Source organism: Mirounga angustirostris, unplaced genomic scaffold, assembly GCF_029215605.1.
Source record: "Mirounga angustirostris isolate CCGP_5_RB_7025 unplaced genomic scaffold, mMirAng1.0.hap1 SCAF_7, whole genome shotgun sequence".
NCBI lineage: Eukaryota > Metazoa > Chordata > Mammalia > Carnivora > Phocidae > Mirounga > Mirounga angustirostris.
The window spans coordinates 54,450,711-54,476,606 of record NW_026991715.1 but is presented as its reverse complement, the minus strand read 5'-3'; the positions used below and the strand labels follow the sequence as shown (position 1 = coordinate 54,476,606).

General features: G+C 41.6%; 1 protein-coding gene across 1 annotated transcript in view; it reads right to left on the bottom strand.

Moving 5' to 3' along the window:
• The window catches only part of MAP1B (microtubule associated protein 1B), a 92,854-nt gene that overhangs the window by 46,762 nt on the left and 20,196 nt on the right, over nucleotides 1–25,896 (bottom strand). The window lies entirely within an intron of this gene.

The window sequence follows — 25,896 nt, the reverse complement described above, 5'->3', positions numbered from 1 at the left end:
TTGAACACACATTTACCAAACACTGACTAAGCACTAGTCACTTGGCCCCCAGCCAGTCAGAGTGGATGTGGGGAGCTTAGAATCCATTGCCCATTCCAAATAGACCTACTGCAATTAGGAGCCAGGCAGGCCAAAGGTCTGGTCCACAATATGCTGCTTCTCAGCTTTGACTCAAGTGGTTTTCCCGGGGCCCCGGTCTCCTCAACTGTGAGGTGGGAGTGGGTGGGGAGGGAGTTTGTACTGGCTGCTTTTGAGAGTCTCTTTCCGCTCTGATGCTCAAAGGGAACTCAGGTACTTCATTCTTGCTCTATGTCCCTGTTTATGTCAGAGAAAACACTGTTACCCAGATTGTGCAGGAAAATGCATGGCAACAGAATTTGGAACCGGAAGAACCATAAAGTCCCTATATCTTACCAGGCCCTGATTTCCTGGTATACAAAATGGGAACAATGACAATTCGTATCTACAGGGTTGTTCCAAGACTTAAAAGAGGTAACGTATGAGAAGCATGTGGGAAAGCACTGTATAAATGTGAGTTATCGAACATCCAGAAATTTAACAATCCTCTTCAGGATTAGGAGTCAATAGCTCGTCTCTCCTCTGTGCTGAAGCATCTCTGCCATTATTTTATGCTTATACTACTCAATTAGCTCACAATGGCTTTTATTATGTGGCCATGCTCTTCCATTATCATGTTTCTTTTTTTTTTTTTTTAAGAAGATGAGATTCTAAAATGTCCTGCCTTCATCTGCTATCTCCTGGGTCCCTAAGTGTTCATTTGGCCAGACAGATTTCTGTTTTGTCTTCTAAATGGAACACTTATCCCCCTGGGTGGGGAGGCTTAAGAAATTCTATACAGAAGAAAGGTAGGCTGAGGAGCAGGGAGGGGTCAGGGTCACAGGCAAGGTCCACACCCCGCAGGCTGGTGCTTTTTCCTCCTGCCTTCACGCAGCCTGGAGGAGCAAGCGCAGTGGCCAATGCCATGAAGGAAAACCAGTGTTTCACAGCAGAGGAAATGAAGGGCAGGCAAGACAGGGGCAGAGGTGCAAGCCTGAGGAGCTAGATGTGTCCAAAATGAAAACCTCCAACCGCTCTCCATACTCTTTCTATCAGACGTTCCACCAAAATGCTACTCCAAGTGAGGAGAAAACTGTCAAGATATGAAGTGATTCAGGAAATATTTTTATTTAAAGTGGCCATCATGGATCCTAACACCACCACTCTCCCAAATCTGCTGATGTGGGGAACACAGCGTGGAGAGCCTGAATGTGGCCGTGTATACCTGGGAATGATGGTTGTGCAATCCCTTCATAAAGGACGGCGTTACCCCGCACAGACTGAAACACTCTGCCCTATGTACAAAGAGATTTCATTTAATCCAACACAAATTCTTGTTGTGTTGGACCAGAAACGTCCAATGACAGGAATACAGAAAACCACAACTTCTGTTGCAAATGTGCAAAACGTGGGATTATCACTCTTGAGGAGTTTAATATGTTAGTCAAAGAGACCAAATAGATTTTTGTTTAGAAAATAATATATTCTAGTATATAATCAATTGCTAAGCCAGTGAAAGGATGCAGTATGCAAGGACATGGATTTATCTCCCATTCGCCAGAATGCCCAGCCTTCCATTTCTACTCCGTTCAGAAAAATACCTTATCCATTGTTCAGCCTGAAGGCTAGAATAATCTAGGCTTTAAAGTAATTGATGACATGCACAAATTTGCAGTGCACCTGGATTTGTCAGGGCCAAATTCCCCGGATGAAAACCTCCTAGTTTAGTAGACACTCTCCAGATGTGCAGAAACTGACAGGAACCATTCAGGTGCCTGTTTACAGTGCACAGAGGGACCCACGAGAAAGCCCAAGACCTGCTGGAATGCCCAGAACCAGTGGGTCTGAGGCAAAGAGATCTCGGGAACAAAAAGCAGCTTCCAAATCCCCCAATCCTGGTCACAAAAAGCAGTACAATGGGTAGGCCTGGAGGCCTCGTTCTGTGTGTACCTCTCTACCTGGTCGGGGTCCCATGTTTATTTATTCGGGAAAACCCTGGTTGGCAAAGTGCATGAGCTCTGCTGGGCAGGGAGCTGGGCACAGCTGGGACGATAAGCCCCACAGCTCCAACACTGCCTGTGATCTTGCCTACCTGTGGCCTTGTGCACCGGCCACATTAACTAAAAATTGTCAGACGTCCTCTTGTGTTGTAGAGACACTACCGCTATGTCTGTCTACAAACAGAAAAAGTTGTTAACAGCAAACTAGAATGGGACCAAAAGCATTCAATTGGTCCAAAAATATGTCAGCCTAACGGACCCTTGGAGGAAAGTCACTCGGTCTGTGTGGCATCGTACACGGGCCCTGAGCGAGGCTGTCCCGATGCCTTGGCCCTAAGTCCCGTGCCCTCCGCTCATGAGGACACTTCCTGTACATACTATTTCTAGAGAATCTGACAGTGTCGTGTGCACTGTGACAGACACACAAGAATGAGCTAGGGATAGTAGATAAGTAATAAAGAAAATAAATCCCCCAGTGGAGCAAAATAACAAAAGTAGTAATAATTCAGTACCGATACGCTTGCTTTTGGTTTTGCATTTGTTCAATAGGAGAGATCTGCAGGGCATTTTAATCAAGAACTCCTTCCTAACTGTATTTCCAGCCTGCAAGTTTTAGTCAGAAATTATGTTTTGAAGGTCATCTTGTCAACCTCAGGAAAGATTTTTTTTTTTTTAATGGAAATCATAAAAGTGATAGCACAAGGCTTTGGGAAGGAATCTGTGCAGCAGACTGGCCACAAGTTCCCACAGCTGAGAGCTGGAGATGTTCTTGGCATTTCCATTCTCATGTGTTATTCATGTGGTCTCTAAACATAAGGTAAGGAATGCCTTCTCTCCTTGTCTGATGACCAGCAGAAGGGAACCCAGAGAATTAATAAGGAAACGTAGACTGATTTTGATATCTTAAAGGGTGTATATTCCTCACGGCCCATCGTATTTATCCCCCACCCCGCCCCGCCCCACCACCACCCAAAGCCACACACCATCTCACTGCCCGGGTGGTCTCGCCAGGACTCGGTTCCAATCCACAGTCCCGTTATAAATCACCACCACACTCTCCCTGGGCCTCAATTCTGCTTGTCTTCACCTTACTTTTGAGCAAGACTGTAATGGAAGATTGGTACCCACGAAAATGGCAAAACACGATTGCTTCCAACAAATATCTCCAGACTTAAGCCAATTAAAAGACCTCATACCTTCACATTAGGAAGCTTGGGTGAGTGATTCTTATCAAGTCAAATCTGGTCCCTGCACCTTTGTGAAATCTGTGAAATCGTTTACAGCGGGGAAGATGACGTGGGTTTGGCATGCGAGCACCTCCTCTCCGCTCCCTTGTCTGAGAACTCAGGCAGCTAGAGGCACGGCCTGCTGCTATCTAACAGAGCAAAGCTAACATGTGGTCTCACGGGTGCAAATGGGAAGGCAAGAGAGACAAATCTGCGTAAAAAGACTCAGCAAACACACATATCTGAGGCAAATACAAGGTAACTGAGTAAATATTTGTCTATCATCTGCTCAGAATTCATAGAGCCAGATGCCACACGTAGCCATAGTGCAATTTCCTGACTTTAGCATTGTTTTTTTATACTCACTCCGGGGACCTTAAACAGGCTTTCTTCTCAGACCTCAGACGGCCTTGGTTTCCTTTTGGTTCCTCTGGTGGAACCACGTTGCTTCTTCTGGTTACAGCAAGGCTGGCCAGAGGCCCAGGATCCACGTCGTAGCTACACTGCTTGCAAAGGCCTGACTGCACAATGTTCGCCCTTGAAATGGTCTCTTTCAACAAAAGCTGTACTTTTTTTTTTTTAAAGCCTAGCTGATTCATAAGAAATGTCATAAAAAATAGCACGAGATTTTCCAAATACTTTCTTTTTCTACATGTTTCCTTCATAGACCTGTTGTTGGTCAACATAATGCTTGGGGTAGGAAGGGGAGAGAACAGGGTTAGAGGCTTTGGTTCTGCAGGAAAAAAAAAAAAGACATTCCCATTTTAAGAAGTGAGGGGCTGACTGCTTAACTGTGTCACACCACTCCTAGAGAAAAAAATACCTTGTTTTTTTTTTATGTCTATAAAACAAGATAGGATAATCTACATACATACTCTGCCAGAATGCTGTTCTGATTTGTACCTTTAAAAAGGACCACCTTCTAAATGAACTGAGGAACCCCATACTGGATCCCACAACAGTAAAAGGACATAAGTGGACAAAATGGGGAAATTCAAGTAAAATCTGTAGTTTATCTAGTAACAGCCTACCAATGTTAATTTCTTACTTTTGATTAAAGTGCTGTGGTTATAGAAGCTATGAATAACGTGAGAAGCTGGGTGACGGGTCTCCAAGAATGCTCTGCACTATCTTTGCTAAATTTAAAATCACTAAAAATTCTGTATATCTAAAATCTAAAATTTTTCTGTAGATCTAAAATCATTCAAAAATAAATGTCAAAATAAATAAATAAATAAATAAATGTCCAAAGTGATTAAAGACATGCTCAGTCCAACAGCGCTTATTTCCTATCTGAACAGCAAGGGAGGGAGTTGCGAGAACCAAGAATCCACAAAACCAGGCCCCAGGGTAAGGCTGGCCCAGCACCGCGGGTTCTGGAGCCAACCGACAGGGCAGAAAGACCACACTCCTCTCAGTCTCCAAGAGAGGGCCCTTCTAAGACTTGAACAAATGACGAAGTAAAGGCGTGCCTCCTGTGGACAGTTCAGATGTCACAAAACAAAGAAGCATCCAGCAGTCACCTAAATCCCCTGCCCTGGAAACAATCATTCTTGTCCCTCTTTCATTGTATTCCTTTTCACTTGCACAGATACATTTTTTTTGAAGATTTTATTTATTTATTTGACAGAGACACAGCGAGAGAGGGAACACAAGCAGGGGGAGTGGGAGAGGGGGAAGCAGGCTTCCCGCGGAGCAGGGAGCCCGATGCGGGGCTCGATCCCAGGACGCTGGGATCATGACCTGAGCCGAAGGCAGACACTTAACGACTGAGCCACCCAGGCGCCCTTCACACATACATTTTTGACGGTTGAGGGCATACTGGAAACTCGCGGTCCTGCTTTTCTCACGCACTGTTCTAGCACAGATGACTTCCCCGCATGAACCCAACAGCCTGCGGACACCAGGTTTCGCGGCTGCCCGCTACCTCCGTCGGGCTCCGGCTCCTCAGTTCCCTGAACCACAGCGACTGCTGCAGTGAAGGTGCGTTGCAGTTACGGTAGGTGGTGAAGGGAACACCTCAGTCCTCTCTGGGTTTCAGTTACTCTTCCCCAGCAAATCAGACACAACAGGTTGTTCCAGAATGTTGGCGTCCATTTTGATTCTGGGGCAAGTTCATAATGCTTCGAATAAAATGCCAGTCACCACCAGGGAAAATCTTAGGCCACGAGAAAAGAAGATGCAAATCAAGTGCCCTGAGTAATACTGGCATAAAACCTTAAGTGGAGGGGCGCCTGGGTGGCTCAGATGGTCAAGCGTCTGCCTTCAGCTCAGGTCATGATCTCCAGGTCCTGGGATCGAGTCCTGCATCGAGCTCCCTGCTCAGCGGGGAGCCTGCTTCTCCCTCTGCTTCTGCCCCTCCCCACTGCTCCTGCTCTCTTTCTCTCTTGCTCTGTATCTCTCTGTCTCAAATGAATAAAAAAAAAAAAAATTCTTTAGAAAAAAAACACCTTAAGTGGAATCAGTAATTAGTGTGTAATAAAATTAAAAAATAGCAGACATCAAGACCTGGCAAACTATGGCATGGATTTAAATGAACCAGTTTCCTTGTGTTGCACATTAAGTCAACTGTTCATATTTGTAAAAACTAAGTGGGAATAAATATCCGCCCAATTTTGAGGAATGGGTGAAAACTTAGGTATGTAAAAGATGCAGAAACAGCCCAGCCTAGCTCCTATTCAGCAAAGTGGGATCCCACGTGATACACACACACACACAGCCAAATCCTAAAATAAACTTAATCCTGCTAAGATTTTCCTCCCCATGGTGCACTCAAGTGGCTACACCAATATTCAGGAAGGAAAACCAAACATACACAGAGAAGTCGGCTTTGAGGAATAAATTTAAATTCCTATTTGAATTTCATCTGTCTCACTTCGTTCTGGCCACAGGGTGTATCTAGAACTGTAAGAGAAAACTTTCTGGGTGCCTGGGTGGCTCAGTGCGTTAAGCATCTGCCTTCAGCTCAGGTCATGATCCCAGGATCCTGGGATCAAGCCCGACATCGGGCTCCTTGCTCATCTCAGAGTCCTGGGATCGAGAGCCCCATGTCAGGTTTCCTGCTCAGCAGGGAGTCTGCTTCTCCCTCTCCCATTCCCCCTGCTTGTGCTCTCTCTCTCTTTCTCTCTCTTTCTCAAATAAATAAGTAAAATCTTTTAAAAGAGAGAGAGAACTTTCTTTTTGCTCCTACCTCCTGCCCCCACTGCCACCCATTTTCTGTTCCAACCTGCTTGTCTCCATGGTTTTGAATGAAAGTACAGAGGAGTGACACAAGAGGACAGAGGCTTCCCCATGGAGCAATCCAGAAGACATCCTGGGAGAGTTTCAACAATCTGTTCGGAAAATCAAGTTCTCCAGTCCTAGGAAGATGGACATAGTCTTACAAATGACCTAACAATCTTTTCAACAAAGGCAGCAAATCACCTTGTCAAGCGTCATTATTCATCAGATATATGTTGAGACTATACAGTGAAAACAAATGTCAGTTTTTAAGAAAGGGAAATTAGATTTTGCTTACCACCACGCCTAAGTCTCCACATGCTTTACTAGTACATTTTTCCGGGGGAGATAAGTCATTTGGTTAGAAATAGGAAATGTCTTCCAAGTTAGTTTGTAGGAACAGTGTGGCTTAAGATCTCAGGGTGGTGTACTACATTCTTGACCACATAGCGTTCTGAAGTGTAGAAAGGGCAGAAAACTGTGTTGGGATTTACATCAGAATATTCATTAAAATACATATATATTTTTATATATAAAAATTGCTCTCATATTTAAGGAAAACTACCATGTCCCTAAATGGGTGATTTTCCCTCCTCTGTACCCAAAAGTTTTAGAAACCACGGTCCTGAACTCCACTCTGCATCGGCCCTCTTAATTCTCACATTAACTTTTCATTTGGGTCGGGTAAGAAGGCTTTGTTTTTCAGTCTATAAATCTGTCAGTGAAGACCCCAAATTGGATCCTCCTCTGTCTCACTTCGTAGTCAGCAGGGTTTCCCAGGCAACAGCCTCCAACCCTAGTCCATCGAATAGCCACCAATTTCCTCCCTTGACATCTCTCCCAAGACCTCCCCTCCCAGCGGGCCCTTGCCATCACCCCACTAATCCTCTGTCTGCACTGGGAGGAGAAGCTGGGCATCCTAGGGAGACCCTGTGAACACCAGCCAATCAGTCACCGGGCAGGGTGTCCTCTGTGGGGCTCACCCTGGGCTTCCAGGGACTGAGCGGCTCTGTCAGAGCTTATTCTCTTCCCACATTCTCTCCCCTTTCTTTTTTTAATTCCTACAGAGGCTTCTTCCAGTAATTCATATAATCTGGAATATAAATAGTTATGAGGCAAGGGACAAGGCACAGGTATTCTTCAAGATGTTGGCCCGGTGACAAAGACAGGCCTTCCTGATACAGCTCCACTGGGGAAGGTGCCAACAGGGTTGATTGTAAGCTTCACTCTTTTTTTTTTTTTAAAGAGGATTTTGATAAAATAGATTCTTCCATCAGCTGTGTGTAAGACTATCCTTTAGCACCTCCCTCCCACTGCCCATTAGGCTTTGCTTTTAAAAAAGGTTCTAGGTACCCTCGCAAGAGGCTGAGGCTGTATGTCAAAAGCATGTCCTTCTTACGCTTGGAATCCATTTGCCCCAGACCCACAAGGTCCTCAGAATCTCTACCTGGGGATACTGGAGTTCTTTAACTATAGAACACTTTCCAGTGGTATCCAAAGGTATTCAGAATTGAGTAGTGGGCTCTGGAGCCAGGTTGCTGGAGTTGTAGCCCCATCTTCATCATTCACTGGCTGTGGGACCTCGGGCAGACTACTTAACCATTCTGTGCGCATTTCCTCATGGCTAAATGGGAATAATAATAGTACCTTTCCTCCTGGGAGGTTGTGAGGATGACATGAGTTAATACATGTAAAGTGCTTAGAACTCTGCCTGGCACACGGTTATCATTCAGCAAATGTCAGCTGTTATTTTTATTAGCTGTCATCAAGAATGAAGACCAAGGCCGGCCGGCTTTGTGGAAGAAAAGGGAACAAACCCAGACTCAAAAGCCACTAGTTCTGTCTAAGAAAGGCAAGGATTCTTGCCTAGAATATGATTCACCATAGAAATCCCTAGAAAGGTGGCCTGCCTGAAATTATTTTTAGACTTAATGAAAAAAACAATCTAGTCCAAATTAGATGAGCTGGATGACTGTGAGATCCAGCCCTGGGGCACTCTTCAGGTTTTTGGTTCTGGTGTCATGCCTGGCTGAAATAAACTGATGTAAATGAATTAACAAAAAAATTCAGTTTCCCTCTTTGCAACGGGTATTGCAAGGGTTTCTGAAACAGCTCAATGAACAAACTCCTTCCTTATAAAAGAGAGTGTGTATTTAACATAGGTAGCTTTTCTCAAATCACTCTCAGTGAGTCCCTGACTTGGCCTATCTTTTTATCCAGTTTCAGCCTTTTGACTAGGATTCCCAGCAAACTGCCCACATTTCTGAGTCTTACTTTACTCCTGAAAGACATTTAATGGATTTGGCTGGTTGTTCATCACTGGATCCATGTGGAACAATATACCATGCCTCATGTATAATAAATAAATGGCATTTCTAAAACAATAGGGATGAATATATCTGCTATCTAGAGCAAGAGCCTCTAAATGCCCAGTGGGCATTATCATAATTAGCTGGTGATTTAGAACAACTCAATTTCCCACCATCACTGTCTTGTGCCTTAAGGAAATCCACCAACACTTTACTGCTTCTTGGAGGAGATGGTTGGAGTCTGAATGGAATATTGTCAGGTGAAATTAGGCCACTCCTGAGTTGTGCAACATTCCCCTTCAAAATCTTGCTGATTACGCAAACACTGAATAATTACACTGATTCATGCATTATACTCCATCAGAATGACAAAGCATTTGCACTGGCACCCCATTTCACTTTGCTAATGAAAAACAGCAAGCTTTTAAGACCACCATCCATCAAGAGAGAACTCATTCAGAGTAATGACAGGTGCATGACAATGAAACCGGGATTTTTTTTTTAAGTTATGTAGGCTGCTGCCAAAAATTAAAATCATTCTGTGTTTAATATTATTCTCTTTGTGTTCCTCTGAGGTTTAGTATTTTCTTTCAGCAGAGAAATAAAAAGGTTGATGCAAGAGATCTCAAATTCCCAGGAGGATCTTTCTATAATTTCATACTGTGTGGATGAACATTTTCCACTGGGGTTTCTATCTAGAGGCCAATGCCCTTCCCTTCAACAGACCACTGGGTAAATCTGCACAAGGATGGTTCTCAAAAATACTAATAAACTGAGCTGAGGAGGGAGTTTGTCCCAGACAATGCCCCCCACAGCTGTACAGAATGTGATCCGCACCAACACAGAGAGTATATTCACAGGCAGATCTAGAGACAGGCAGGGATGGGCCCCTTCTCTAAAGTCATGCACAAAGTGGCAACAGTCTCCAGCAACTCAGATGGCCAAGAAAAGAGAGGAATGTGTGTTTTAGTTGTAAGAAGGAATATATTCTAGGATTTCCCCCATGTAGCCTCCTCTACCACATTGCTAGTTGTGGCCAAGACTACACCTCAGAAGCATTACTTGGCTCATTTTTTCCCTAGCACCCTGAAAGGCACTCAAAAAGATCCAAGCGTAACAGCGCATGTGTTCAAAAGTTCTTCATCCAGCAGTCTCAACTGTAAGACATTTAGCCAAACAATCCAGTAAAAATGGGGCAGGGGGAGGGGGGAGTCCTAAAATAGATACCACTAAATCAAAGCACTGAAGTTCAAGGACCTTATTCCAGGGAGATCCCTCAAGGTGTATCACACAGATCAAGTCTCTTTCTCTTTTTCTCTCCTTAAGATATGTTTAATAGTTTCAATGGCTAGATTTTTATTCTATGGAAGATTTGAAGGAATCAAATTGAAGGCAGGTACTGGGTAGAACAGTGTCATGTCCACCTGGAACCTCAAAATGTGATCTTATTTGGAAATAGGGTCTTTGCAGACATAATTAGTGATGATGAAGTCATATCAGATTAGGGTGGGCCCAAATCCAATGACTGATGTCATTATAAAAAGAGAAAAATAGAGACTGAGACACAGGGAGAACATACCATGTTATGACATAGGCAGATATTGGAGGATATTTCTATAAGCTGAGGATGCCAAGCATGGCCAGCAACCCCCAGAAGCCAGGAGAGAGGCATGGAATAGTGCTCCCTCAGAACCTCCAGAAGCAACCAGCCTCCCTGACATCTTGATTTCAGACTTCTGGTCTCCAAAAGTGTGAAAGAATAAGCTTCTGTTGTTAAGACCACCCAGCTTTTGATCCTTTTTATGGCAGCCCTAAGAAATTCATCCAGAAAGGGTACGTAGAAACAACTGAAGGTAATTCAGAAAGAGACAACCTACAGCAAGATACCAAGGGAGGAGGCCAAGACCGACAGTATGTTTTCTAAAAGACATATATATTTAAAAACCACGGCTGGGGCCATTCCGTGTGGTAGCAAACCAACAGGTCCTCTCCAATAGGACACTGAAGGCATAATGACATAATCCATCATCACCTTCAACTGGTTTTTAAAAGGCTGTGTTCTGCTTAGAATGTTCAAACAAGGCCTCCCCACACTACTTCACCCCACAGCCCTAAAAAGGAAATGTATTTGTTTGCTCCTTGAATTGCACTAAACATTCTCTTTTATATTTAGTATCTCAACGTGGCAGTGTATTCTTTCATTACTAAAGTCTCGGGACTAATATTTCACATTTTCTTTTCTGGGAATCCTGGTCCAACTCTACAGCTTATCTATGGTATGTGTTAAGATTTTTCTATATTTAGTCAATATTTGTATCTTTCTATAGCAACTGCTCACACACACACACACACACACACCTTAAGAACACAACAGAAAAATCCTTTATTAGAACTCTAACCTAGTGACACCTAGGCAATCAAACTTTTCTCTATGGATTTCACACAAGAAACAGAAGATCTTATTTGTGGAAGATGAACTGTGAGGTTGGGCTTAGAATGATTATATCTTGTCTTCAAACTACTTTACAAAAGAAAGCCTGGTGATGGGTATTAAAGAGAGCACGTTCTGCAAGGAGCAAACAATGAATCATGGAACACTACATCAAAAACTAATGATGTAATGTATGGTGATTAACATAACATAATAGTAAAAAAAAAGAAAAGAAAAACCTCCATGCCTCAATTCACCACCACCTCCCCTATTTACTAAGTAAGACACAGAAAATAAAAACCAGAAGTTTAAAAATGTTTAAACATAGGCTATGGCCCATATTTAAAAATGGCCCATTATCAGTTCTGATTTAATCTCTGATTCTTTGCATGAACATCATGCGCTGAAGTCAGTTTACCCACTTTTTGTTGTTGCTGACACTTAACACTGGAGAATTTCTCTCCCTCCACTTAGGGAGCATTTCTTTTTTCTGGGAAATTCTTTTTATTTCAAGTCTCTTCAACTTGAAAAGTCCTAAGTCTCCTCAGATCATCTTTAAAATTGAGAAGCATACAACTTTATGTAATTACTTATAAAATGATCTTTTTAAGGTTCTATATTCTATTTGTCTGCGTGTCACAATTTCTCAGTCGGCTCCAATATCCCGCCTTTGAGACTTCTGGGCAGTTTCCCTGCCTCTTGCCTGGCTGTCAGAGGCTGCTGTTTGCACTGCGTTAAACAACACAGATGGGGTTTTGCAGAAAACCTGCCCTTCCTCTTGCCTAATGAAAGGATGCCCACAGGTGGGCAGGCTTCAACATCGTGATCCTATCTGCACCCTGAGCAGCGCCCCCCACTTGCCCAGGAACTTGAATCACTCCCTTAACCTTGGCTTTAGAAGAGCTCAGATTTGCCCTCCGCCCCCAGCCAACCTAGGGAAGGTGGGATGGCTGGGGGTGGCACGGTGGGCACAGGGTGGCCCAGACCCCAGCCAGTCCCCTACTGTTGTCACTCCTCCCAGCAGGGAGCCAAGGTGGCAAGGGTCAGCAAACTGTCGCTCGTTAAAGCTCCACATGTCTCCTTTGCTTCTGCCCTGTCAGCATTTCAGGAGTTAGGGCTGGGGGCTGGGTTCCAGAAATAATAAAAACCACCCATTTGCAGAAACACGTGGCAGGGCTTTATGGCCTGGCAGCTTCTCTGCAGCGAGCTGGGAGACTCCAGGCAGACAGTGTCTCATCAGTGAGGCCTGCCTTGGTCCAAAGCATTCAAGATGCAGGGGAAGGTCAGCCAGAGCCAGTACAAATGATGGGTTTGCTGTCCCCACCCCCACCCCCCCACCGTAATGCAGAATTAAGGTGGAAACAATTGGAAAGAGTATTTTCTTTTTCTTTTTTAACCAAGCCTCTTAGTAATATGATATCATTGCCTTTGGCTTTTCTTTTTTTTCTCTCTCTCTTTTTAAACCATGATCCTCTTACAAACCAAACATCAAATGTCTCAGAACCTCTCCATATAAGGAGTTTCCAGAGAGGCTGATTCTACACGTTGTTTCTTGGGCTCAATGGAGAAAGTAATTCTAGGGCACTTGCAAGCTCTCGGAGTCATGCATTATGGGATAACTGAGAGGGTGGCTCACTCGGGAAAGGGCCTGACCTTTCCAAGTCCCAGGCTGGCGATGAGTGGGAAAGGTCACTCCGGCTACTGGTCTCCCCTCAGCGTGTTAATGATTTCACTGGGCCTGAAGACAGGGCTGGTCGGCTGGTGAAATACCGCACACAAGGCTCTGAATTCAGGTCTTTTCATCTATTTCTAAATGGGCATCAGAGGCGATTGAAAGCCTGCTGATGAAATTAAAGGCTTGTGGCTACCGAGTCCTATTCAAAGACCTCCAACCACTTAAATCCTAGAGCACTGAGCGACAACTGTTCAGCCCTAACAGCCAGGCTCTGCGGTATGCCGTGGTCACCAGTGCCACTGACAGATCAAGGGCAGAAGAGAGGAGGAGAGAGGAGAGGAGGAAAGATGGGAGAAATCAAGGAAAGAAGCTGGAGCACAAGATTAGAGCAAAGTGCAGAAACAGCACGTTACAGGAGTGAAGTTCTGGGCGATGCTCAAGAAGACAGACGCTAGATACAGCACGTGAAGTCATGCCCAGCGTGAGGCTGAGGGCATCTCCGGGAACAGAGTGGTCCAGAAGGCGGGCAGGAACGGACTGTGCATAGCGCCCACCCCTGGGAGCTGCTACCTAGAGCTGGTTTATTCCGTGGCCAGCCTTTCCATCACAAGGACCCCCACACTGAGACTGGGATCGAGACACTAAGGGAAAAGAACATGATGGACTGTAGAAACCAGATAAGGCCCACTTAGATCCTGGCCCTTTAATCACCCCAAGTTATCTAAAAGTTGAAAGTGATTCATTCCTTGGCGTGAAAGTGATGCGATTGCTTCCATAGTACAATTTTACCTCTTTTCAGGTATATTCTCAGTGAAAATTATTGGATACGTGTAAATCTCCTCTTTAACATGTTCCGCCTATGTTTTTTGTGTTCTTGTTTCTGTCACAAGGAACTTACCATTGAAAGGATGTATTTTCCTTTCCTGTTTCTCCACAGAGAAATTTGTGGTACTTAATAGTTCTCAAGGATATTTAACAGTTTTTGTCTCCATTCTGGGTACTTCCTCAAAAAGCTCTATAACAGTGTCCTTCAAAATAAGGCCCCCACTACTTCAGTATGGCATGAAATCAAATTAGTGAGTCGCAACCAGTATTTTTCAAAAGAAGAGAATCAAGTAGAAGAAAAAATGTCACAATGCATTGCAGATAGTAAGGACAGGTTTTGTGAGACTTTTGCTTCAATTTTATATGAATTGAACCATCTATCTTTTTGTAATGTGGTTAAAATAAAAGAAGTTTATAAAATATTCCTACACTATATGTCTCTGAATGAAAGTTTGTCATTAGGTTAAACAATAAAATCCCTCAAACAAGGCCCTTCTTATGTGCCATATACTAGATGCAGATCTGCTGCCCCTTTAGTCTCTATTCTAAACTCCCTCAACCACTCCCTGGACCACTGTAATTATCAATGAACTTGATAATTACAAATGTGAATTTTTATATAAGAAAAAACATATTGTAAAAGTATTTACCAGCTTTGTTCATATTCTGTGATGTATCTCTCCTTTCATTTTGTGGTCTCCAAGAGAGAATTAAACTGCCTTTTCTACCCTGGACTGCAGTCCTTTTCAACGACTTATGTCATGGTGCGTTATTATTCAAAAATGACAGGACCAGGATGATGTCAGACAGATCTGATCCAAGGGTGTGACCCAGAAGAAGCCTCAGTCTTCCTCAGCACTGGTCAGACACCAGAGACTTACCCCTCACCCTGTGGGGCTCAAAACTGCGTCAGAATGCCAAGCTGCAAAAAAGAATACACATCCAGCACTGGAAGAAAGCTCAGAATCCAGAAATCTTGGTGACTTGCCCAAGGTTAAGTACAAAATGTATTAGTAAAACAGCAAGGGCAAGAATCCAGGCTTCTGAGTCCCAGCCCCAGTGCAGTGCACTTTGATATAGATTAAAATATGGAAGCACAGAATGACCCTAGAGGTTACCAGAGCTGGAGATAAGAGATGAGTGAATTTTTGTCCCAACTGGCTGTTCTATGTATCTGCTCTAACCTCCTTACTCAAACTGACATCTGTGGCTTTTCGTGCCATGTCGTTATTCCGCTACATACTAGTTTGAGGTTTCTGAGGTTAGTATTCCTAAGAGCTTTCCAACCTCTGATTCAAATGAGCTCCATTTTTCCCAAACATGTAACTTACTATTGAATCTCATTTCTATGAGAAATACAAAAGCAATTGTGATTCATGTCTCCAGGTCTAGACTTACGAATTTTGAAAATGTTTATACATTTTTATGACAATAACAACCGCCCACTGTACAAAATGTAAAAAATACAGAAGATAAGGAAGAAAATAAAAATGACTTGTTGGCCTACTACTCAGGGATAATCCATATTAAAATGTGAGTGTATTTTTCTATCAATATACAAATATTCTCTTGGAAGACAAGTGTGATTACACTGAAAAATACCTTCATATATCCTGCCCTTTTCACTCAATATTACACATCAGTAAAGATTCTTTAAATACATGCTTTATAATGTGGCCAAATAGTACATCCTACTGATGAATTATTACTCATTACACCAGTCATTATTGCTGAAAATGCTGGGTTTTCTTCCACTTTTTCACAGATATAAATAATGTGGCAGTAAGCATCTTTTTTACATAGTTTTTTTGTGGGTATCTCCACTTACTTGTATAGAATAAATTCCCAGTAGGGAATTACTGGGTCAGTGTGTGAGGAGTATTAAGACTTTTAATATAGATTGAAAAAGTCCATTTCAGAAGGGTTGCTTATATCCAAATAGCAGAATATGAAGGTAGCTATCTTGTTTTCTTTACCAATAATGAGTAGTATCATATTTTAAAACCTTGAAACTTATATGTAAAAATTTGTATCTTATTTTATAGTTTGAACATTTTTTATGTTTTGATTTATTGGTCATTTTTATCTCTCACTCTTTTTGTAAGTCCCCTGTCTTCCCCGTGTGTGCGTGTGTGTGTGCGCGTGCACGTGTGTATAAATTGAATGTTCATATCTGTACCCATGTCTCTACTGAAATGACAAGGTTTTACTTATTTATTTGTAAGAGCTCTTTATATAATAAAGATATTAAACTTGTGATGGGGTAAATACTTCGGGAATCAATTTTAAATACATAAAATTTAAAGTGACAAGATGCATTAGTTTTTATGTTGTCACTAGCATAGCAATAACTCATGCCACCTGCTGGTAACAAAACAAAACAAAATTGATTAATTCTTCCTATTTCTAAGATGGGATGCAAAATTAAGACTTTTTCCATGCTGATTATATTAAAGTGTTGGGAACAAAAGATGAATGGTTAATTGGAGAATATGATATTTCATACACATGGATCTATGACTATGAATCTTTGTTCACATTTAAATTTCTTTAGGGTTACTTCACTTAAATGGACACAAAAGCATAGTAGACAGAGAAAGCAAAGTTTAGCTCTGAATCATTTCAAAGCCACTTCTGAACACAGGTATGTGTGCCTTATTTTAAGGAATCCGAATCATTGGAAACCCAAATTTAACAATTAGATGAATAGAGAGAGGCAGCCTTATTATTTATTTTTACAAAAGGCGTTTTTAGAAAGACGCCTCTTCAAACCAGAGTTTCTCCTACACACTGATATGTTCTAGTTGGAGATCATTTAAAATCAACACAGACTTGATCTAGCCAGATAAATTAAGGAAGCTGCTGCTACTTAATTTTGGATGAAGATGGGTCTTACCAGTTTAAGCTCAGAAGATTTACATATAATTTAACTGGAAAATATGGTTTTAATGTGTGGTTCACATAAAGTAACAGTTATGGAACACATTTGTTGCATGTGTGCCTCTAGTCAACTGATCTAGAAAATATAATCCACTCGAAGGTTCTACAGAAACAGGCTGTCAAGATGATCAACTAAGTTCAGCAACAAGGCCAACAGGTCACTGATTACACTCATATCCATGGAGGTGAACAGCCAAGCTACAGGATCTATCACCAAATGGTCTGACATCCCCCAGGAAGATAAATGGAAGAGCTGTTTTGTAAAAAGCCATCCTAATAAATGCACTGAACTGACTTTCGGTACCGGGAATTATTACTCAGCCCTTGAAAGTTCTGATATAAACAAAAATGTCAATCACTCCAATAAGCCTGCTGATTTGGTGTGCCATAAGCACAGCCTTCAGTAACAGTGAAGGTATTCAGTCCACTGGGTGAAAAAAGATGCAAAAATCTGAATCTCTCTACAACTTGTAGTGACCAAATGTAAAACACTCAAAACCGAGTTTATAAATTTTAATAAAATAAATTTTATATTGCCCTTGTCAAAAAAAAAAAAAAGATTCATATGTTATTCATTCACCTTAACAACCTCCAGATAAGACTTTTTGTGTCGGCTGACTCAGATTTAGTTGACAAAATGTACAAGTTTGTAGTTTATAATCAGGGGAGAATGCAAAACAATTCAAGAACATACTTTAATTGTAAGGAAAGGGAGTGATTGGCCAACACTCAAGTAGAGAGAACAAAACATTAGGCCAGGTCTGATTTGGGCAGAATCTATGAGAGTAGGAACAATTATGTCCCCCAGTGAAAAGCAATTGAGAATATCTCCCTCTTTCTACCATCTAGACTATGAAGTCTTAGGAGGTGGTGGGCATGGTGGGGAGAACAGATTTTAAGTTAAACCCACAAATGAGGACAATCCTAGATGACAGCACCACGCTGAGAACTTAGAGAAGGCACAACTGAGGTCCTGGAAACATCCACCACCTGGGAAAGACGCATCTGGCCACCTACAGACAGCAATTTCAGCTTCCAAAAGCAAATGCTGATTTCCTATTTGTAATCTGTTTTCTATGAATTCCATTTACATTCGGGTAACTTGTAATAAGAGAGCTGTCCTATATTTCCAACAATTCAAGTAGCACTTGGAGGTGGAGATGAAGAAAACACTGGCAATGTTCCATAAATTCAGGAGAGGAGAGAAACCAAGAGGGGTCTTGGAGAGAGGGCAGGCACGCAGCTGTGCACAGGACAGTAATGGGCACTTTACACAGCAGCTAAGTGCTCAGCACGAGTCACCGCCTTCTCCCTTCTCCTTCCACATGAAGGCAATAGTGCCTGGGATTTGGGTGGTCTTGTCCTTTCTAGAACATTCACACAGAGCTTGGCATACCCATGTTTCCTTCCAAACAGACAACCCAACACACTGATCTTGAAGAATTGCAACTGAAGACTTTTGGCCAAATCCAGTTGTGCTACACTCCAAAACCAAGTGTGATTCAGAATCTCATTTCTGAAATATCATTCTTTTTAAAAATTTTTTATTTAAATTCAATTTAATTAACATATAGTATAGTCTCAGTTTCAGAGGTAGAATTTAGAAATTCATCAGTTGCATATAACACCCGGGGCTCATTCCATTAAGTGCCCTCCTTAAGGCCCATCACCCAATTACCCATCCCCCCACCCACCTCCTCTCCAGCAACCCTCAGTTTGTTCCCTAGCGTTAAGAGTCTCTTGGGGTGCCCAAGTGGATCAGTCAGTTGAGCATCATCTGACTCTTGGTTTCGGCTAAGATCATGATCTCATGGTCGTGGGATGAAGCATCAGGCTCTGTGCTCAGCACAGAGTCTCCTTCAGATTATCTCTCCCTCTCCCTCCTACTCACTCACTCTCTCTCTCTCTCTCAAATAAATAAAATCTTAAAAAAAAAAGTCTCTTATGGCTTGTCTCCCTCTCTGTTTCCATCTTATTTTACTTTTCTTTCCCTTCCCCTATCTATGTTCATCAGTTTTGTTTCTTAATGAAATATCATTCTAATAAGCAACAATTGGGTAATTGGACCTGAAAAGTCAGATGAGGAAAGATAAATAGCTCACCAGCTGCCTTTTAAGGCAAAACAAAAATGAAAATGGAAAGGCCCCAGGGCAATCTAAATGGAAAATTATCACCTGGCAAGGGGGTCTGATTTGGATTGGATTCCTCCTTCTTCACAGGACAACTCTGTTCCAAAGAAACTGGATGCTAAGAAATTTCTGGTGTCCAAATATAGAGAAGTGAGAAACATGATAAGGGTTTGAAAATCTCCTAAGAAAATCTGCAGGAACTCTTAAAACTTCTTCCAATGCTTTGGCAAAATTCAAAAAGACTGAAATTCCAGAGCCTATCTATTCCAGGTACCCTCAATCTCATAGCTCCCAGGTTCACTCCCCAGAGAGGGAATCTAGACTGGCAAGAGTCTTGTCTGAAAAACACTGAGAGGAAAGGGGGAAGAAAAGGATAAGAGGAGGTTGCCACCTTTACTCACTGGAGTAATAAGGTCACCTCAGAACACTATCCTGTTTTCTTAATATTTATTTATTTATTTGTTTATTTATTTATTTACTTATTTATTTTGCAGGTTGGGGGGCAGAGGGAGAAAGACAATCTTAAGCAGGCTCCACACTCAGTGTGGAGCCCGATGCGGGGCTTGATCTCACCACTGTGAGATCATAGAACTGAGCCGAAATCAAGAGTCAAATGCCTAACCTACTGAGCCACCCAGGCACCCCACTATCCTGTTTTCTAAAAGGACTTCATTTTTGGAGATGAAAAATACCAATAGGTACCCGGCACAACCTATAAGGTGTAGGCACTATTGCTAATTAACTCCATTGTACAGATGAACAAATAGGCTCAGAGCAATTCAGTTGCCCAAAGTCATAGAGCGAAGTAAAAGCCAGAGCTGGTATCTGAACCCAACTTTTCTGATGTACTTATTGGCAGACAGCTCCAAAAGAAGACATGACTCCTGTTCCCCAAGTCTGACTATGATTTTCTTCCTATGCTTATTTGTGTTGAAGGAATTCATTGATAAATGATTGATAAAAATTATGTTCTTCCGTGGACTCAGCTCTGGGCTCAAAACATCTTTGAAGTCAGGCCTCTCTCCCTGATTTTTTTTTTTCATATGGGAAGGCAACAAAGAGCTTTACCCCGGGATGTAAGGAACGAAACTTTAAAACATCCTCGATCAATGCCATCACAAAAAAGGGAAACATTTCAGAGGTCGATGGGACCCGCCGCCCGCACGCCCTCTCTACCCAGCCATGGCCAGTCTTTGCTTTCCTTTTTCAGGGACCTTTCTTCAGCAGAGCCTGGCCCATTAAGGGCTTTGAGAAGAATGATATTCTGCTTTTGTAAGAAAAGCCGCAGATTTCCCAGGCATGCTTTGTGTCCCCGGCTCTTTCACTAATTGACAGAGTGGCCCTACAGAGCACATTTCCATTTATGTAGTCAGTACATGTGTGCTTCTACATTCTCAAGTTTTTCCTGTTCTTTTTTTCTCCTTAAAAATTTCTCCTATGAAGTAAGACAATAGTTCCAGTTAACAAAATGAGGTAAAACCAAATTCTTCTCGATGAAAATGAAAATGTCAGTAAGACTTCTCTCTCTTCATGCTAATCCTCTGCTTGACATGCACGCAATGACATCATCCCACAGAAGCCGAAGACAAATGCAATGTCTGCTGTAATCACAGGCTTAATATGCAGGATAAGGGAGGTGGCTGTGGGGTCCGGGCAAGCCCTCCCCGCTGGGCCCTCTCTGGGACACAATGGGACCTCGAATGCAGTGGTGGAGTCTTGCTGAGACAATACAACAGAATCAGGAATCAAAGGACTACCTTGGCCATGGATTCAGCCCTGATTTTCTGATGCAAACTTTGTATCTCCAAGTGGCCATTCAAATAAAATTGCATTTTTCTGCATTCAACCAAGTCAAACTGTAGTATCACAAAAGACAATGTGTAAACACATGAAATCTCCACTCACAAACATGCAGAAACTAAAGGAAAAAACAAAGCTGTAATTCATAAGGTTTTCATATGGTGACAAGAATCAACGTGGCACTTCTTTTAGTGGAAGCTAGAGGTTGCAGGAAGGGATTTTCGACAATGCCATAAAGAAGAGAGGGATTTATATAAACTTGAAATATCTAAAGTCCTTATTAGATGAAGAGAAATGGAAATATTTGGCTCTAGGGAACTTCAAGTACAGAGAACTGATAATGTCATAAAGAAACCATAAGTCCGAACAAATTACAGTTGAATAATACTGTAGATTTTATAGAGTCGCAAATGTTACAGGTCATTTGAACATTACATCAAGATGAATCAGCTTTTCCTGCTGGGCTAACATTTCTTATTTATTTCCTTGAACAGCAGGTTAAAAGCATCAATAATTAACAAAGATTTTCTCCTTTTTTTTTTTTAAAGCATTTTTATCTACAAATCTGTTTTTAAAAAGACAGCATATTTGCTAAAGTAAACTATTGGTTTATAGTACAGAATATCTACACATTATTTAGAGTAAATGTGGTATGCTGTTTACCATGAAACCAATCAAGTGTACCAGAGAATTTGTTTTGTAAAAATGATGTGTAATTCTCCGTTAAAATATGATTTTGAGGTGAATCAAGATGCCCAAATGGTACTACATTCTACAAGCATTGCAGACTTTTACAAATGAAGATTATATCACTTAATTATTACTTTGGGTTAGAATTAGGAAGGCTGGTGGGTTACTACAATGGCAGAACAAAGAGCCGAATATATTCGTATTCAAATTTGTGAATTTGTGAAATATTCATGAAAATACACAAAACCAGAAAAACTGGCTATGGTGATTTAAACTGAGGGGATGGCCATATGCTGAAAGGTAGAGGGGTCTGGCGGGGGCAGGAAGAGCCAGACCGACACACTTTTGAATGCTCTAGAGCATACGCTCCACCTCAGGAAAAGAGGACATACGTTAACAATAGCTAACGTTTACAGAGCCCTTAATATGTTCCAGCCACTCTTCCAATGTTTTCCATGATAGCACCGAATTTTCACAAATCGTCTATAACTGAGGCCCAGAGAACTTAAGCAGGAGGCAGAACCCGTATCTGAATTTGGGCACCCCAACTCCTGAGCCTCCACCCTTGGCCATTCTGCCAGACTCAAAGAAGCTTGGAAAGCTTCTGACTCTCTCTTCCGAGTCCCTTGCTGAAGGATAACTGATCCCTCCATTCCCACCGCTCCCCACTTCTCCTCCGTCCCCTCACCTTCAGAACCCAGCAGAGACTGGTGCTACAGGAAAATTGCCACCCAGCATTACCACCTGAGCCAGATGGTTTCTCAGGAAACGCACTGGTAAGTAGAAGCAGAGAGGAAGAGCCCAGAGAGGACTACATGCTGGTGTGTGGTCTTTCTCACATCTTATTTGTACCAAGAAGTACTGTAGGTCCCTCTAATTCTCTAGCAGAGGCAGAAGCTCTGACAGTGAGCCATCTCATCCCAGGCCGGCAAATTAATGCGTGCTGGACCACGGACATGGGTTGGGGGATGCAGGTTCTAAGTGTGAAAGGATGAAAGTGCCCGGACCCAAGTGGGCAGTGAGAACAGCTAAGGAGTCCTGACAAGCCTCTCTGTTAGCAAATGCTGAGTCTGGGCAGACCTCTCCTTGTATTAGAAGGAGAAAATAAATAGAAAAAAATGGGACCTTTGAAAAGATTCTGCAGCATGAGAAAAAACGAGCACTGTCTTGAGGCTTCATGGTAAACCTTATCTCTAAAAAAGACTCTCTAGGGAACAAAATGAAATTGTTCAAAAATGATACTTGGTATCTACAAAAGAGGACACAGTCTCTATGAGAGGACAGAGAACAATAAAAATAGACTGAGCTGAATCCCAGGCAGAGATTTAAAAAGAAGCCCATGGAATCAACAAAAGAATCGCAGGAAAGACAAAATGCAATACCAGAATGGAAGTGGAGAGCAGAACACTGACGATATACAGGGCAAACGTGTGGCCAAAGATAGAAGAGAAAAATGACGAGACTGAGGATGAGCATAAAGACAAGTTCTATGATGAGAGTAATACATGTTTTCAAGGCTGAACTCAGAAGAACAGGAACAGAAACAAACAATGAAAAGGATAAATGGAAAAGAAGTTTGCTACTCGAAAAAGGCTGAAGTCTGCAGACTGTAACAGTTCAGACCATTTTGGAAAAAAAGTAATGAGAAATACTTGTAACTCAACATTTCTTTACAACATATTTTAATTTCAGATAGAGTCAGGAGAGTAGCCAAGGTTTGGGAGGAGCCACGGACTGATAAAGTGAATCTGCCTGTGACTGAATTTTTAACACCTCCATAATAAACCCTATATAAAACAAGAAAGTCTCTTCTATATTGGACTTAATGGTGAAGGCGGCTTTTATTTTTTCCAGTAAGGGGCACTGGTTTCAGACAATAGCTGGGCTATTTGCTTCGGTCATATCCTACAAGTTACAGGAGAAATATTTTTATATACAAAAGTCGAGCTGTTAGATATACCCTCAAGTAGGACCAAGAGATACCAATCGCTACGGAAGAAAAGTAGATGCTTAAACCAGAAGGTAAATGACAAATGATCAGAGATGCGATGCGAGAAGCTGCTTATAAATGGTCTGAATAAAGGAAACATCAGTACAAGATGGCTGGCTACAGAGCCTTGACAGTCACCAAGTATCCCTGAAGTAGGCACACGGAAGATGCTGGGAAGAAGGTATGGAACCTCTAAGAATCACGTACCTAAGGTACGCTCCAGAGGGACTCGGGAACCATAATTAGGTCACAACACAAACCTTCGAAATCTGATCCAGTAATTTTGGTTGCCTTGCTTCTCTATCATCAGGATTTTTGAGGGGTAGCATATTTGTAATTAGTCTCATGCTTTTAAGAGGCCAGTGAATATTCAGGTAGTCCTCTTTTACTTTCATTCTCCCTTCGGAGCAAAGCAGTGGAATCTTTACAAGAATGTTCGTATCTTCAGAGAAATCTTTTTAAATCACATCTATGTAATTGTTCCTGTTTCCTAAGAAATACACTAACGTAACCTCACATTGATCTCTGTGAAATTCAAGAAATATCGGTACACTCTAGAACCCATAACACTAGGCAGAATTGCTAATATTACATTAAAAGGGAAACATAAATACGGTGTACAATGTCTTACATATAAAATAAAAAGCATTCATCACAAATCTCAACTCTAAAGTTCTCTCACTTTTCCCTTACTAGATCAGTTTCCTCTTTTACATCTTTATATAGCACTGTATCCTCTTCCCTGGTACTTAACACAGATTGTGATACATATCTGTATGACTATTTGATTAATGTCTACCTCCTTACCTTGACTGTGAGCTCCGTGGGAGACCAAGTAGAAACTGTGGATATATTTAGTTTGCTTATTTGACGCCGTACCAGATCGATCCCATGAAACAAGGAATATATATTTGTAGAAAGAATAGACTGAGTGTACATGTTTTCACTCACTGTTCAGCCAAGCTAGTTACTGTATCTTAAGAATTCCAAAGAACTTTATAAAATAACACATCCTGGCTTTACACATTAGCTATGCTTATCAACTTGACATACAAGCCATTCTTTAAGTACTTGAATAGCTTTTTTCATGATAGGTGAATATTGTATCACAGAAAATTAAATATAAAAGAAACAGAGATAATAAAACTTAAATGCATAAATGCTAAGTAATTTGTCCAGAGGAGCCTAAATCTACTTAGCAGCAGAAGTGGGATTAGAACTTAAATTTTCTACCCCCACCCCAACCTTCCAAAGGTTCTGTCCATTGTTTCTCAAGATACTGGCTCTTAACCAGAGCTTCTAGGTTGCCAAGACTTTGCAAGTAATTGATAGTTTGTAAATAAATATTTTGCCACACCTCAATGTTTAAAGGAAATCCATAATAAAGAAATTGTTTGCAATATAAATAATCAGTGCAAATTTTCAGACTTCTTATGTGGTTTATTTTTCAAACCAAGGAGCTAATTACAGTTTCTCAAACCCATAACACCTCACCATTCATTGTCATATGAGTTCTAAGCCAGTACTATATGCCAGGCACTATTCTAAGGCTCTTTACCAAGGGGCATTAGCCTAAGGCCTCCTTAGTTCTATGGTTAAGAGATAGTTGCATTCTTCGTATCATTCAATTGCAATTGGGAAAAGGTCATTTCTGGAAAGTACAGTCCTGAAAGATTAAAATATCTAGCCCTATGGTTATCTGATTCAAGCTCTTTGGTCTCAATGTTTCCCATTCTCAGACCTACTCAAAGTAAGTTTTTGTTTGGTTGTTCTTTCTTTTCCTTCCTTTTAAGTTGTAACTTGGGAGGCGGGTAGGCAGATAACTAATGTCATATTTTTGATGAGTCTGCTAACCAAGCATAGAAAATCCATTTGCTGGCTAAAAGATTCCAGCAACAGAAATTTCTATCTGATGATGGAATAATATTTCTAAATAACCTCAGAGTGAGTCAATTTGCCAAATTATTTCCCGCATATTTATATGCTGGAATGTTATTCCAAAGGCTCCAAAGAGTCTCTGTTCTATGTATAAAATAATAAAACAAAAATGAGGCACAGAATAATAATATGTGTAATAGATAATGCAATGCTTCTTTTAAAAAGCAGACAACTATCTCCCTAGATGTTTTATAATAACCCAAACCACCATTATTTGTAGCAAAGGCGGCTGTAATTAGAGAGCGCAGAGCGAAAACTAGGGCAAAGGGGAAGAAGAGAAGAGAAACAGGAGGGAAATAGGTGACATGAAGTGGGGGAAAAGGCATGAGTGATCCAGATGAGAAAGCAATGGAAGGACAGGAGGTGAACCCACATGAAATATCCCTTTCTCATCAACAGATATTGACTTGGATGATCTAAGCCTTCTTTAAAAGGAAATGATGTTTTTGAAATGATATAAAAGCAAAAGCATTCACACACACATACACACATGTAATTACATATGTGCATGCAAATGTCCACATAATTTTAGCCATACAACCTATTCCTAAGATCTACAGCTATTCTGGACAATCGGAAAGCACAGGCAATAAGCCTTTAAAAATTATCTCACTTCTCATTTTTGTCACCACTTGGTTGGGTTTTTGTGTTTATTAGCTCATCAGGA